Source organism: Tasmannia lanceolata, unplaced genomic scaffold (genome assembly GCF_043159265.1).
Source record: "Tasmannia lanceolata isolate RefF3 unplaced genomic scaffold, GAP_Taslan_0.1 ptg000003l, whole genome shotgun sequence".
Lineage (NCBI taxonomy): Eukaryota > Viridiplantae > Streptophyta > Magnoliopsida > Canellales > Winteraceae > Tasmannia > Tasmannia lanceolata.
The window spans coordinates 28924300-28938737 of NW_027518680.1; the positions used below are offsets into that span (position 1 = coordinate 28924300).

The 14438-nt window shown below is 48.5% G+C and overlaps 20 non-coding genes across 20 annotated transcripts; all 20 read left to right on the top strand.

Moving 5' to 3' along the window:
• Positions 1-559: 559 nt before the first annotated feature.
• LOC143873599 (5S ribosomal RNA) lies at positions 560-678 on the top strand. Its single transcript, XR_013248303.1, has one exon. It is a non-coding gene; the product is annotated as a 5S ribosomal RNA (ribosomal RNA).
• Positions 679-1275: 597 nt separating this feature from the next.
• On the top strand, positions 1276-1394 carry LOC143873611 (5S ribosomal RNA). The gene has a single exon (XR_013248314.1). It is a non-coding gene; the product is annotated as a 5S ribosomal RNA (ribosomal RNA).
• Positions 1395-1991: 597 nt separating this feature from the next.
• Positions 1992-2110, top strand: LOC143873624 (5S ribosomal RNA). Its single transcript, XR_013248327.1, has one exon. It is a non-coding gene; the product is annotated as a 5S ribosomal RNA (ribosomal RNA).
• Positions 2111-2707: 597 nt separating this feature from the next.
• On the top strand, positions 2708-2826 carry LOC143873636 (5S ribosomal RNA). Its single transcript, XR_013248338.1, has one exon. It is a non-coding gene; the product is annotated as a 5S ribosomal RNA (ribosomal RNA).
• Positions 2827-3423: 597 nt separating this feature from the next.
• On the top strand, positions 3424-3542 carry LOC143873647 (5S ribosomal RNA). Its single transcript, XR_013248350.1, has one exon. It is a non-coding gene; the product is annotated as a 5S ribosomal RNA (ribosomal RNA).
• A 597-nt stretch (positions 3543-4139) lies between these two features.
• Positions 4140-4258, top strand: LOC143873658 (5S ribosomal RNA). The gene has a single exon (XR_013248361.1). It is a non-coding gene; the product is annotated as a 5S ribosomal RNA (ribosomal RNA).
• A 597-nt stretch (positions 4259-4855) lies between these two features.
• Positions 4856-4974, top strand: LOC143873669 (5S ribosomal RNA). Its single transcript, XR_013248372.1, has one exon. It is a non-coding gene; the product is annotated as a 5S ribosomal RNA (ribosomal RNA).
• A 597-nt stretch (positions 4975-5571) lies between these two features.
• Positions 5572-5690, top strand: LOC143873681 (5S ribosomal RNA). The gene has a single exon (XR_013248384.1). It is a non-coding gene; the product is annotated as a 5S ribosomal RNA (ribosomal RNA).
• Positions 5691-6287: 597 nt separating this feature from the next.
• On the top strand, positions 6288-6406 carry LOC143873693 (5S ribosomal RNA). The gene has a single exon (XR_013248395.1). It is a non-coding gene; the product is annotated as a 5S ribosomal RNA (ribosomal RNA).
• Positions 6407-7003: 597 nt separating this feature from the next.
• Positions 7004-7122, top strand: LOC143873704 (5S ribosomal RNA). The gene has a single exon (XR_013248407.1). It is a non-coding gene; the product is annotated as a 5S ribosomal RNA (ribosomal RNA).
• Positions 7123-7719: 597 nt separating this feature from the next.
• On the top strand, positions 7720-7838 carry LOC143873716 (5S ribosomal RNA). Its single transcript, XR_013248419.1, has one exon. It is a non-coding gene; the product is annotated as a 5S ribosomal RNA (ribosomal RNA).
• Positions 7839-8435: 597 nt separating this feature from the next.
• LOC143873728 (5S ribosomal RNA) lies at positions 8436-8554 on the top strand. Its single transcript, XR_013248431.1, has one exon. It is a non-coding gene; the product is annotated as a 5S ribosomal RNA (ribosomal RNA).
• A 597-nt stretch (positions 8555-9151) lies between these two features.
• Positions 9152-9270, top strand: LOC143873741 (5S ribosomal RNA). Its single transcript, XR_013248443.1, has one exon. It is a non-coding gene; the product is annotated as a 5S ribosomal RNA (ribosomal RNA).
• Positions 9271-9867: 597 nt separating this feature from the next.
• Positions 9868-9986, top strand: LOC143873754 (5S ribosomal RNA). The gene has a single exon (XR_013248454.1). It is a non-coding gene; the product is annotated as a 5S ribosomal RNA (ribosomal RNA).
• A 597-nt stretch (positions 9987-10583) lies between these two features.
• LOC143873765 (5S ribosomal RNA) lies at positions 10584-10702 on the top strand. The gene has a single exon (XR_013248465.1). It is a non-coding gene; the product is annotated as a 5S ribosomal RNA (ribosomal RNA).
• A 597-nt stretch (positions 10703-11299) lies between these two features.
• Positions 11300-11418, top strand: LOC143873777 (5S ribosomal RNA). The gene has a single exon (XR_013248476.1). It is a non-coding gene; the product is annotated as a 5S ribosomal RNA (ribosomal RNA).
• Positions 11419-12015: 597 nt separating this feature from the next.
• LOC143873788 (5S ribosomal RNA) lies at positions 12016-12134 on the top strand. Its single transcript, XR_013248487.1, has one exon. It is a non-coding gene; the product is annotated as a 5S ribosomal RNA (ribosomal RNA).
• A 597-nt stretch (positions 12135-12731) lies between these two features.
• LOC143873799 (5S ribosomal RNA) lies at positions 12732-12850 on the top strand. The gene has a single exon (XR_013248498.1). It is a non-coding gene; the product is annotated as a 5S ribosomal RNA (ribosomal RNA).
• A 597-nt stretch (positions 12851-13447) lies between these two features.
• Positions 13448-13566, top strand: LOC143873811 (5S ribosomal RNA). The gene has a single exon (XR_013248509.1). It is a non-coding gene; the product is annotated as a 5S ribosomal RNA (ribosomal RNA).
• A 597-nt stretch (positions 13567-14163) lies between these two features.
• Positions 14164-14282, top strand: LOC143873822 (5S ribosomal RNA). The gene has a single exon (XR_013248520.1). It is a non-coding gene; the product is annotated as a 5S ribosomal RNA (ribosomal RNA).
• The last annotated feature ends 156 nt before the right edge of the window (positions 14283-14438 follow it).

The following is a 14438-nucleotide window of genomic DNA, read 5'->3' on the forward strand; positions in this document are numbered from 1 at the left end:
ATCTTTCGGTTCTGGAACATCGATGCGAACTGAAACGCACGTTTAGTGCGTCGCCTCCTACGTTTCGGTTCGGATCTTTTTATTTTCTTCCGGATGGTGAATTCAAAGACGTCCGGTCTTTATTATGGCGGGGTGATAGTGTCGTTTGATTCGATAAACGGAATTCGTTCTGACATTTCATTTGCGGTCAAATTATAGCGGGGGTTTGTTTAGATTCAGTGACGTACAGGCTATAGCGGATGAGTGTACTAGTGGATGCGAGTCATGAATCCGGTCGGAAGGTGTTTACTGGCCGTGAGCTACCCTTGGTGCACAAATATCGTTCCGACGATAACTTTTGATCCGCCCGTCAGATCGTGGCGATTCTTATATTGATTCGGGGGTACTCGGGAAGATTCATCGCGCGATGACAGCCCTGGCGGTCATCCGGCTTCCCGACATGCTCGGATCGGCCATCCGGTGTCATCTAGCAGGATTTTTTCGCACTTTCATTTAAACGGACTTCGTACGACAATGCGAGTGGAAACTCTTAATTACTTTGACAATGGAGAGGCATGCTGGGTGCGATCATACCAGCACAAATGCACTGGATCCCATCAGAACTCCGAAGTTAAGCGTGCTTGGGCGAGAGTAGTACTAGGATGGGTGACCTCCTGGGAAGTCCTCGTGTTGCACCCCTGTCACTTTTTTCGGCTATCTACCACTTTTTTCGAACAATCTTTCGGTTCTGGAACATCGATGCGAACTGAAACGCACGTTTAGTGCGTCGCCTCCTACGTTTCGGTTCGGATCTTTTTATTTTCTTCCGGATGGTGAATTCAAACACGTCCGGTCTTTATTATGGCGGGGTGATAGTGTCGTTTGATTCGATAAACGGAATTCGTTCTGACATTTCATTTGCGGTCAAATTATAGCGGGGGTTTGTTTAGATTCAGTGACGTACAGGCTATAGCGGATGAGTGTACTAGTGGATGCGAGTCATGAATCCGGTCGGAAGGTGTTTACTGGCCGTGAGCTACCCTTGGTGCACAAATATCGTTCCGACGATAACTTTTGATCCGCCCGTCAGATCGTGGCGATTCTTATATTGATTCGGGGGTACTCGGGAAGATTCATCGCGCGATGACAGCCCTGGCGGTCATCCGGCTTCCCGACATGCTCGGATCGGCCATCCGGTGTCATCTAGCAGGATTTTTTCGCACTTTCATTTAAACGGACTTCGTACGACAATGCGAGTGGAAACTCTTAATTACTTTGACAATGGAGAGGCATGCTGGGTGCGATCATACCAGCACAAATGCACTGGATCCCATCAGAACTCCGAAGTTAAGCGTGCTTGGGCGAGAGTAGTACTAGGATGGGTGACCTCCTGGGAAGTCCTCGTGTTGCACCCCTGTCACTTTTTTCGGCTATCTACCACTTTTTTCGAACAATCTTTCGGTTCTGGAACATCGATGCGAACTGAAACGCACGTTTAGTGCGTCGCCTCCTACGTTTCGGTTCGGATCTTTTTATTTTCTTCCGGATGGTGAATTCAAAGACGTCCGGTCTTTATTATGGCGGGGTGATAGTGTCGTTTGATTCGATAAACGGAATTCGTTCTGACATTTCATTTGCGGTCAAATTATAGCGGGGGTTTGTTTAGATTCAGTGACGTACAGGCTATAGCGGATGAGTGTACTAGTGGATGCGAGTCATGAATCCGGTCGGAAGGTGTTTACTGGCCGTGAGCTACCCTTGGTGCACAAATATCGTTCCGACGATAACTTTTGATCCGCCCGTCAGATCGTCGCGATTCTTATATTGATTCGGGGGTACTCGGGAAGATTCATCGCGCGATGACAGCCCTGGCGGTCATCCGGCTTCCCGACATGCTCGGATCGTCCATCCGGTGTCATCTAGCAGGATTTTTTCGCACTTTCATTTAAACGGACTTCGTACGACAATGCGAGTGGAAACTCTTAATTACTTTGACAATGGAGAGGCATGCTGGGTGCGATCATACCAGCACAAATGCACTGGATCCCATCAGAACTCCGAAGTTAAGCGTGCTTGGGCGAGAGTAGTACTAGGATGGGTGACCTCCTGGGAAGTCCTCGTGTTGCACCCCTGTCACTTTTTTCGGCTATCTACCACTTTTTTCGAACAATCTTTCGGTTCTGGAACATCGATGCGAACTGAAACGCACGTTTAGTGCGTCGCCTCCTACGTTTCGGTTCGGATCTTTTTATTTTCTTCCGGATGGTGAATTCAAACACGTCCGGTCTTTATTATGGCGGGGTGATAGTGTCGTTTGATTCGATAAACGGAATTCGTTCTGACATTTCATTTGCGGTCAAATTATAGCGGGGGTTTGTTTAGATTCAGTGACGTACAGGCTATAGCGGATGAGTGTACTAGTGGATGCGAGTCATGAATCCGGTCGGAAGGTGTTTACTGGCCGTGAGCTACCCTTGGTGCACAAATATCGTTCCGACGATAACTTTTGATCCGCCCGTCAGATCGTGGCGATTCTTATATTGATTCGGGGGTACTCGGGAAGATTCATCGCGCGATGACAGCCCTGGCGGTCATCCGGCTTCCCGACATGCTCGGATCGGCCATCCGGTGTCATCTAGCAGGATTTTTTCGCACTTTCATTTAAACGGACTTCGTACGACAATGCGAGTGGAAACTCTTAATTACTTTGACAATGGAGAGGCATGCTGGGTGCGATCATACCAGCACAAATGCACTGGATCCCATCAGAACTCCGAAGTTAAGCGTGCTTGGGCGAGAGTAGTACTAGGATGGGTGACCTCCTGGGAAGTCCTCGTGTTGCACCCCTGTCACTTTTTTCGGCTATCTACCACTTTTTTCGAACAATCTTTCGGTTCTGGAACATCGATGCGAACTGAAACGCACGTTTAGTGCGTCGCCTCCTACGTTTCGGTTCGGATCTTTTTATTTTCTTCCGGATGGTGAATTCAAAGACGTCCGGTCTTTATTATGGCGGGGTGATAGTGTCGTTTGATTCGATAAACGGAATTCGTTCTGACATTTCATTTGCGGTCAAATTATAGCGGGGGTTTGTTTAGATTCAGTGACGTACAGGCTATAGCGGATGAGTGTACTAGTGGATGCGAGTCATGAATCCGGTCGGAAGGTGTTTACTGGCCGTGAGCTACCCTTGGTGCACAAATATCGTTCCGACGATAACTTTTGATCCGCCCGTCAGATCGTCGCGATTCTTATATTGATTCGGGGGTACTCGGGAAGATTCATCGCGCGATGACAGCCCTGGCGGTCATCCGGCTTCCCGACATGCTCGGATCGTCCATCCGGTGTCATCTAGCAGGATTTTTTCGCACTTTCATTTAAACGGACTTCGTACGACAATGCGAGTGGAAACTCTTAATTACTTTGACAATGGAGAGGCATGCTGGGTGCGATCATACCAGCACAAATGCACTGGATCCCATCAGAACTCCGAAGTTAAGCGTGCTTGGGCGAGAGTAGTACTAGGATGGGTGACCTCCTGGGAAGTCCTCGTGTTGCACCCCTGTCACTTTTTTCGGCTATCTACCACTTTTTTCGAACAATCTTTCGGTTCTGGAACATCGATGCGAACTGAAACGCACGTTTAGTGCGTCGCCTCCTACGTTTCGGTTCGGATCTTTTTATTTTCTTCCGGATGGTGAATTCAAAGACGTCCGGTCTTTATTATGGCGGGGTGATAGTGTCGTTTGATTCGATAAACGGAATTCGTTCTGACATTTCATTTGCGGTCAAATTATAGCGGGGGTTTGTTTAGATTCAGTGACGTACAGGCTATAGCGGATGAGTGTACTAGTGGATGCGAGTCATGAATCCGGTCGGAAGGTGTTTACTGGCCGTGAGCTACCCTTGGTGCACAAATATCGTTCCGACGATAACTTTTGATCCGCCCGTCAGATCGTGGCGATTCTTATATTGATTCGGGGGTACTCGGGAAGATCCATCGCGCGATGACAGCCCTGGCGGTCATCCGGCTTCCCGACATGCTCGGATCGTCCATCCGGTGTCATCTAGCAGGATTTTTTCGCACTTTCATTTAAACGGACTTCGTACGACAATGCGAGTGGAAACTCTTAATTACTTTGACAATGGAGAGGCATGCTGGGTGCGATCATACCAGCACAAATGCACTGGATCCCATCAGAACTCCGAAGTTAAGCGTGCTTGGGCGAGAGTAGTACTAGGATGGGTGACCTCCTGGGAAGTCCTCGTGTTGCACCCCTGTCACTTTTTTCGGCTATCTACCACTTTTTTCGAACAATCTTTCGGTTCTGGAACATCGATGCGAACTGAAACGCACGTTTAGTGCGTCGCCTCCTACGTTTCGGTTCGGATCTTTTTATTTTCTTCCGGATGGTGAATTCAAAGACGTCCGGTCTTTATTATGGCGGGGTGATAGTGTCGTTTGATTCGATAAACGGAATTCGTTCTGACATTTCATTTGCGGTCAAATTATAGCGGGGGTTTGTTTAGATTCAGTGACGTACAGGCTATAGCGGATGAGTGTACTAGTGGATGCGAGTCATGAATCCGGTCGTAAGGTGTTTACTGGCCGTGAGCTACCCTTGGTGCACAAATATCGTTCCGACGATAACTTTTGATCCGCCCGTCAGATCGTGACGATTCTTATATTGATTCGGGGGTACTCGGGAAGATCCATCGCGCGATGACAGCCCTGGCGGTCATCCGGCTTCCCGACATGCTCGGATCGTCCATCCGGTGTCATCTAGCAGGATTTTTTCGCACTTTCATTTAAACGGACTTCGTACGACAATGCGAGTGGAAACTCTTTATTACTTTGACAATGGAGAGGCATGCTGGGTGCGATCATACCAGCACAAATGCACTGGATCCCATCAGAACTCCGAAGTTAAGCGTGCTTGGGCGAGAGTAGTACTAGGATGGGTGACCTCCTGGGAAGTCCTCGTGTTGCACCCCTGTCACTTTTTTCGGCTATCTACCACTTTTTTCGAACAATCTTTCGGTTCTGGAACATCGATGCGAACTGAAACGCACGTTTAGTGCGTCGCCTCCTACGTTTCGGTTCGGATCTTTTTATTTTCTTCCGGATGGTGAATTCAAACACGTCCGGTCTTTATTATGGCGGGGTGATAGTGTCGTTTGATTCGATAAACGGAATTCGTTCTGACATTTCATTTGCGGTCAAATTATAGCGGGGGTTTGTTTAGATTCAGTGACGTACAGGCTATAGCGGATGAGTGTACTAGTGGATGCGAGTCATGAATCCGGTCGGAAGGTGTTTACTGGCCGTGAGCTACCCTTGGTGCACAAATATCGTTCCGACGATAACTTTTGATCCGCCCGTCAGATCGTGGCGATTCTTATATTGATTCGGGGGTACTCGGGAAGATCCATCGCGCGATGACAGCCCTGGCGGTCATCCGGCTTCCCGACATGCTCGGATCGTCCATCCGGTGTCATCTAGCAGGATTTTTTCGCACTTTCATTTAAACGGACTTCGTACGACAATGCGAGTGGAAACTCTTAATTACTTTGACAATGGAGAGGCATGCTGGGTGCGATCATACCAGCACAAATGCACTGGATCCCATCAGAACTCCGAAGTTAAGCGTGCTTGGGCGAGAGTAGTACTAGGATGGGTGACCTCCTGGGAAGTCCTCGTGTTGCACCCCTGTCACTTTTTTCGGCTATCTACCACTTTTTTCGAACAATCTTTCGGTTCTGGAACATCGATGCGAACTGAAACGCACGTTTAGTGCGTCGCCTCCTACGTTTCGGTTCGGATCTTTTTATTTTCTTCCGGATGGTGAATTCAAAGACGTCCGGTCTTTATTATGGCGGGGTGATAGTGTCGTTTGATTCGATAAACGGAATTCGTTCTGACATTTCATTTGCGGTCAAATTATAGCGGGGGTTTGTTTAGATTCAGTGACGTACAGGCTATAGCGGATGAGTGTACTAGTGGATGCGAGTCATGAATCCGGTCGGAAGGTGTTTACTGGCCGTGAGCTACCCTTGGTGCACAAATATCGTTCCGACGATAACTTTTGATCCGCCCGTCAGATCGTGACGATTCTTATATTGATTCGGGGGTACTCGGGAAGATCCATCGCGCGATGACAGCCCTGGCGGTCATCCGGCTTCCCGACATGCTCGGATCGTCCATCCGGTGTCATCTAGCAGGATTTTTTCGCACTTTCATTTAAACGGACTTCGTACGACAATGCGAGTGGAAACTCTTTATTACTTTGACAATGGAGAGGCATGCTGGGTGCGATCATACCAGCACAAATGCACTGGATCCCATCAGAACTCCGAAGTTAAGCGTGCTTGGGCGAGAGTAGTACTAGGATGGGTGACCTCCTGGGAAGTCCTCGTGTTGCACCCCTGTCACTTTTTTCGGCTATCTACCACTTTTTTCGAACAATCTTTCGGTTCTGGAACATCGATGCGAACTGAAACGCACGTTTAGTGCGTCGCCTCCTACGTTTCGGTTCGGATCTTTTTATTTTCTTCCGGATGGTGAATTCAAACACGTCCGGTCTTTATTATGGCGGGGTGATAGTGTCGTTTGATTCGATAAACGGAATTCGTTCTGACATTTCATTTGCGGTCAAATTATAGCGGGGGTTTGTTTAGATTCAGTGACGTACAGGCTATAGCGGATGAGTGTACTAGTGGATGCGAGTCATGAATCCGGTCGGAAGGTGTTTACTGGCCGTGAGCTACCCTTGGTGCACAAATATCGTTCCGACGATAACTTTTGATCCGCCCGTCAGATCGTCGCGATTCTTATATTGATTCGGGGGTACTCGGGAAGATCCATCGCGCGATGACAGCCCTGGCGGTCATCCGGCTTCCCGACATGCTCGGATCGTCCATCCGGTGTCATCTAGCAGGATTTTTTCGCACTTTCATTTAAACGGACTTCGTACGACAATGCGAGTGGAAACTCTTAATTACTTTGACAATGGAGAGGCATGCTGGGTGCGATCATACCAGCACAAATGCACTGGATCCCATCAGAACTCCGAAGTTAAGCGTGCTTGGGCGAGAGTAGTACTAGGATGGGTGACCTCCTGGGAAGTCCTCGTGTTGCACCCCTGTCACTTTTTTCGGCTATCTACCACTTTTTTCGAACAATCTTTCGGTTCTGGAACATCGATGCGAACTGAAACGCACGTTTAGTGCGTCGCCTCCTACGTTTCGGTTCGGATCTTTTTATTTTCTTCCGGATGGTGAATTCAAAGACGTCCGGTCTTTATTATGGCGGGGTGATAGTGTCGTTTGATTCGATAAACGGAATTCGTTCTGACATTTCATTTGCGGTCAAATTATAGCGGGGGTTTGTTTAGATTCAGTGACGTACAGGCTATAGCGGATGAGTGTACTAGTGGATGCGAGTCATGAATCCGGTCGGAAGGTGTTTACTGGCCGTGAGCTACCCTTGGTGCACAAATATCGTTCCGACGATAACTTTTGATCCGCCCGTCAGATCGTGACGATTCTTATATTGATTCGGGGGTACTCGGGAAGATCCATCGCGCGATGACAGCCCTGGCGGTCATCCGGCTTCCCGACATGCTCGGATCGTCCATCCGGTGTCATCTAGCAGGATTTTTTCGCACTTTCATTTAAACGGACTTCGTACGACAATGCGAGTGGAAACTCTTTATTACTTTGACAATGGAGAGGCATGCTGGGTGCGATCATACCAGCACAAATGCACTGGATCCCATCAGAACTCCGAAGTTAAGCGTGCTTGGGCGAGAGTAGTACTAGGATGGGTGACCTCCTGGGAAGTCCTCGTGTTGCACCCCTGTCACTTTTTTCGGCTATCTACCACTTTTTTCGAACAATCTTTCGGTTCTGGAACATCGATGCGAACTGAAACGCACGTTTAGTGCGTCGCCTCCTACGTTTCGGTTCGGATCTTTTTATTTTCTTCCGGATGGTGAATTCAAACACGTCCGGTCTTTATTATGGCGGGGTGATAGTGTCGTTTGATTCGATAAACGGAATTCGTTCTGACATTTCATTTGCGGTCAAATTATAGCGGGGGTTTGTTTAGATTCAGTGACGTACAGGCTATAGCGGATGAGTGTACTAGTGGATGCGAGTCATGAATCCGGTCGGAAGGTGTTTACTGGCCGTGAGCTACCCTTGGTGCACAAATATCGTTCCGACGATAACTTTTGATCCGCCCGTCAGATCGTCGCGATTCTTATATTGATTCGGGGGTACTCGGGAAGATCCATCGCGCGATGACAGCCCTGGCGGTCATCCGGCTTCCCGACATGCTCGGATCGTCCATCCGGTGTCATCTAGCAGGATTTTTTCGCACTTTCATTTAAACGGACTTCGTACGACAATGCGAGTGGAAACTCTTAATTACTTTGACAATGGAGAGGCATGCTGGGTGCGATCATACCAGCACAAATGCACTGGATCCCATCAGAACTCCGAAGTTAAGCGTGCTTGGGCGAGAGTAGTACTAGGATGGGTGACCTCCTGGGAAGTCCTCGTGTTGCACCCCTGTCACTTTTTTCGGCTATCTACCACTTTTTTCGAACAATCTTTCGGTTCTGGAACATCGATGCGAACTGAAACGCACGTTTAGTGCGTCGCCTCCTACGTTTCGGTTCGGATCTTTTTATTTTCTTCCGGATGGTGAATTCAAAGACGTCCGGTCTTTATTATGGCGGGGTGATAGTGTCGTTTGATTCGATAAACGGAATTCGTTCTGACATTTCATTTGCGGTCAAATTATAGCGGGGGTTTGTTTAGATTCAGTGACGTACAGGCTATAGCGGATGAGTGTACTAGTGGATGCGAGTCATGAATCCGGTCGGAAGGTGTTTACTGGCCGTGAGCTACCCTTGGTGCACAAATATCGTTCCGACGATAACTTTTGATCCGCCCGTCAGATCGTGGCGATTCTTATATTGATTCGGGGGTACTCGGGAAGATTCATCGCGCGATGACAGCCCTGGCGGTCATCCGGCTTCCCGACATGCTCGGATCGGCCATCCGGTGTCATCTAGCAGGATTTTTTCGCACTTTCATTTAAACGGACTTCGTACGACAATGCGAGTGGAAACTCTTAATTACTTTGACAATGGAGAGGCATGCTGGGTGCGATCATACCAGCACAAATGCACTGGATCCCATCAGAACTCCGAAGTTAAGCGTGCTTGGGCGAGAGTAGTACTAGGATGGGTGACCTCCTGGGAAGTCCTCGTGTTGCACCCCTGTCACTTTTTTCGGCTATCTACCACTTTTTTCGAACAATCTTTCGGTTCTGGAACATCGATGCGAACTGAAACGCACGTTTAGTGCGTCGCCTCCTACGTTTCGGTTCGGATCTTTTTATTTTCTTCCGGATGGTGAATTCAAACACGTCCGGTCTTTATTATGGCGGGGTGATAGTGTCGTTTGATTCGATAAACGGAATTCGTTCTGACATTTCATTTGCGGTCAAATTATAGCGGGGGTTTGTTTAGATTCAGTGACGTACAGGCTATAGCGGATGAGTGTACTAGTGGATGCGAGTCATGAATCCGGTCGGAAGGTGTTTACTGGCCGTGAGCTACCCTTGGTGCACAAATATCGTTCCGACGATAACTTTTGATCCGCCCGTCAGATCGTGGCGATTCTTATATTGATTCGGGGGTACTCGGGAAGATTCATCGCGCGATGACAGCCCTGGCGGTCATCCGGCTTCCCGACATGCTCGGATCGGCCATCCGGTGTCATCTAGCAGGATTTTTTCGCACTTTCATTTAAACGGACTTCGTACGACAATGCGAGTGGAAACTCTTAATTACTTTGACAATGGAGAGGCATGCTGGGTGCGATCATACCAGCACAAATGCACTGGATCCCATCAGAACTCCGAAGTTAAGCGTGCTTGGGCGAGAGTAGTACTAGGATGGGTGACCTCCTGGGAAGTCCTCGTGTTGCACCCCTGTCACTTTTTTCGGCTATCTACCACTTTTTTCGAACAATCTTTCGGTTCTGGAACATCGATGCGAACTGAAACGCACGTTTAGTGCGTCGCCTCCTACGTTTCGGTTCGGATCTTTTTATTTTCTTCCGGATGGTGAATTCAAAGACGTCCGGTCTTTATTATGGCGGGGTGATAGTGTCGTTTGATTCGATAAACGGAATTCGTTCTGACATTTCATTTGCGGTCAAATTATAGCGGGGGTTTGTTTAGATTCAGTGACGTACAGGCTATAGCGGATGAGTGTACTAGTGGATGCGAGTCATGAATCCGGTCGGAAGGTGTTTACTGGCCGTGAGCTACCCTTGGTGCACAAATATCGTTCCGACGATAACTTTTGATCCGCCCGTCAGATCGTCGCGATTCTTATATTGATTCGGGGGTACTCGGGAAGATTCATCGCGCGATGACAGCCCTGGCGGTCATCCGGCTTCCCGACATGCTCGGATCGTCCATCCGGTGTCATCTAGCAGGATTTTTTCGCACTTTCATTTAAACGGACTTCGTACGACAATGCGAGTGGAAACTCTTAATTACTTTGACAATGGAGAGGCATGCTGGGTGCGATCATACCAGCACAAATGCACTGGATCCCATCAGAACTCCGAAGTTAAGCGTGCTTGGGCGAGAGTAGTACTAGGATGGGTGACCTCCTGGGAAGTCCTCGTGTTGCACCCCTGTCACTTTTTTCGGCTATCTACCACTTTTTTCGAACAATCTTTCGGTTCTGGAACATCGATGCGAACTGAAACGCACGTTTAGTGCGTCGCCTCCTACGTTTCGGTTCGGATCTTTTTATTTTCTTCCGGATGGTGAATTCAAACACGTCCGGTCTTTATTATGGCGGGGTGATAGTGTCGTTTGATTCGATAAACGGAATTCGTTCTGACATTTCATTTGCGGTCAAATTATAGCGGGGGTTTGTTTAGATTCAGTGACGTACAGGCTATAGCGGATGAGTGTACTAGTGGATGCGAGTCATGAATCCGGTCGGAAGGTGTTTACTGGCCGTGAGCTACCCTTGGTGCACAAATATCGTTCCGACGATAACTTTTGATCCGCCCGTCAGATCGTGGCGATTCTTATATTGATTCGGGGGTACTCGGGAAGATTCATCGCGCGATGACAGCCCTGGCGGTCATCCGGCTTCCCGACATGCTCGGATCGGCCATCCGGTGTCATCTAGCAGGATTTTTTCGCACTTTCATTTAAACGGACTTCGTACGACAATGCGAGTGGAAACTCTTAATTACTTTGACAATGGAGAGGCATGCTGGGTGCGATCATACCAGCACAAATGCACTGGATCCCATCAGAACTCCGAAGTTAAGCGTGCTTGGGCGAGAGTAGTACTAGGATGGGTGACCTCCTGGGAAGTCCTCGTGTTGCACCCCTGTCACTTTTTTCGGCTATCTACCACTTTTTTCGAACAATCTTTCGGTTCTGGAACATCGATGCGAACTGAAACGCACGTTTAGTGCGTCGCCTCCTACGTTTCGGTTCGGATCTTTTTATTTTCTTCCGGATGGTGAATTCAAAGACGTCCGGTCTTTATTATGGCGGGGTGATAGTGTCGTTTGATTCGATAAACGGAATTCGTTCTGACATTTCATTTGCGGTCAAATTATAGCGGGGGTTTGTTTAGATTCAGTGACGTACAGGCTATAGCGGATGAGTGTACTAGTGGATGCGAGTCATGAATCCGGTCGGAAGGTGTTTACTGGCCGTGAGCTACCCTTGGTGCACAAATATCGTTCCGACGATAACTTTTGATCCGCCCGTCAGATCGTCGCGATTCTTATATTGATTCGGGGGTACTCGGGAAGATTCATCGCGCGATGACAGCCCTGGCGGTCATCCGGCTTCCCGACATGCTCGGATCGTCCATCCGGTGTCATCTAGCAGGATTTTTTCGCACTTTCATTTAAACGGACTTCGTACGACAATGCGAGTGGAAACTCTTAATTACTTTGACAATGGAGAGGCATGCTGGGTGCGATCATACCAGCACAAATGCACTGGATCCCATCAGAACTCCGAAGTTAAGCGTGCTTGGGCGAGAGTAGTACTAGGATGGGTGACCTCCTGGGAAGTCCTCGTGTTGCACCCCTGTCACTTTTTTCGGCTATCTACCACTTTTTTCGAACAATCTTTCGGTTCTGGAACATCGATGCGAACTGAAACGCACGTTTAGTGCGTCGCCTCCTACGTTTCGGTTCGGATCTTTTTATTTTCTTCCGGATGGTGAATTCAAAGACGTCCGGTCTTTATTATGGCGGGGTGATAGTGTCGTTTGATTCGATAAACGGAATTCGTTCTGACATTTCATTTGCGGTCAAATTATAGCGGGGGTTTGTTTAGATTCAGTGACGTACAGGCTATAGCGGATGAGTGTACTAGTGGATGCGAGTCATGAATCCGGTCGGAAGGTGTTTACTGGCCGTGAGCTACCCTTGGTGCACAAATATCGTTCCGACGATAACTTTTGATCCGCCCGTCAGATCGTGGCGATTCTTATATTGATTCGGGGGTACTCGGGAAGATCCATCGCGCGATGACAGCCCTGGCGGTCATCCGGCTTCCCGACATGCTCGGATCGTCCATCCGGTGTCATCTAGCAGGATTTTTTCGCACTTTCATTTAAACGGACTTCGTACGACAATGCGAGTGGAAACTCTTAATTACTTTGACAATGGAGAGGCATGCTGGGTGCGATCATACCAGCACAAATGCACTGGATCCCATCAGAACTCCGAAGTTAAGCGTGCTTGGGCGAGAGTAGTACTAGGATGGGTGACCTCCTGGGAAGTCCTCGTGTTGCACCCCTGTCACTTTTTTCGGCTATCTACCACTTTTTTCGAACAATCTTTCGGTTCTGGAACATCGATGCGAACTGAAACGCACGTTTAGTGCGTCGCCTCTTACGTTTCGGTTCGGATCTTTTTATTTTCTTCCGGATGGTGAATTCAAAGACGTCCGGTCTTTATTATGGCGGGGTGATAGTGTCGTTTGATTCGATAAACGGAATTCGTTCTGACATTTCATTTGCGGTCAAATTATAGCGGGGGTTTGTTTAGATTCAGTGACGTACAGGCTATAGCGGATGAGTGTACTAGTGGATGCGAGTCATGAATCCGGTCGTAAGGTGTTTACTGGCCGTGAGCTACCCTTGGTGCACAAATATCGTTCCGACGATAACTTTTGATCCGCCCGTCAGATCGTGACGATTCTTATATTGATTCGGGGGTACTCGGGAAGATCCATCGCGCGATGACAGCCCTGGCGGTCATCCGGCTTCCCGACATGCTCGGATCGTCCATCCGGTGTCATCTAGCAGGATTTTTTCGCACTTTCATTTAAACGGACTTCGTACGACAATGCGAGTGGAAACTCTTTATTACTTTGACAATGGAGAGGCATGCTGGGTGCGATCATACCAGCACAAATGCACTGGATCCCATCAGAACTCCGAAGTTAAGCGTGCTTGGGCGAGAGTAGTACTAGGATGGGTGACCTCCTGGGAAGTCCTCGTGTTGCACCCCTGTCACTTTTTTCGGCTATCTACCACTTTTTTCGAACAATCTTTCGGTTCTGGAACATCGATGCGAACTGAAACGCACGTTTAGTGCGTCGCCTCCTACGTTTCGGTTCGGATCTTTTTATTTTCTTCCGGATGGTGAATTCAAACACGTCCGGTCTTTATTATGGCGGGGTGATAGTGTCGTTTGATTCGATAAACGGAATTCGTTCTGACATTTCATTTGCGGTCAAATTATAGCGGGGGTTTGTTTAGATTCAGTGACGTACAGGCTATAGCGGATGAGTGTACTAGTGGATGCGAGTCATGAATCCGGTCGGAAGGTGTTTACTGGCCGTGAGCTACCCTTGGTGCACAAATATCGTTCCGACGATAACTTTTGATCCGCCCGTCAGATCGTGGCGATTCTTATATTGATTCGGGGGTACTCGGGAAGATCCATCGCGCGATGACAGCCCTGGCGGTCATCCGGCTTCCCGACATGCTCGGATCGTCCATCCGGTGTCATCTAGCAGGATTTTTTCGCACTTTCATTTAAACGGACTTCGTACGACAATGCGAGTGGAAACTCTTAATTACTTTGACAATGGAGAGGCATGCTGGGTGCGATCATACCAGCACAAATGCACTGGATCCCATCAGAACTCCGAAGTTAAGCGTGCTTGGGCGAGAGTAGTACTAGGATGGGTGACCTCCTGGGAAGTCCTCGTGTTGCACCCCTGTCACTTTTTTCGGCTATCTACCACTTTTTTCGAACAATCTTTCGGTTCTGGAACATCGATGCGAACTGAAACGCACGTTTAGTGCGTCGCCTCCTACGTTTCGGTTCGGATCTTTTTATTTTCTTCCGGATGGTGAATTCAAAGACGTCCGGTC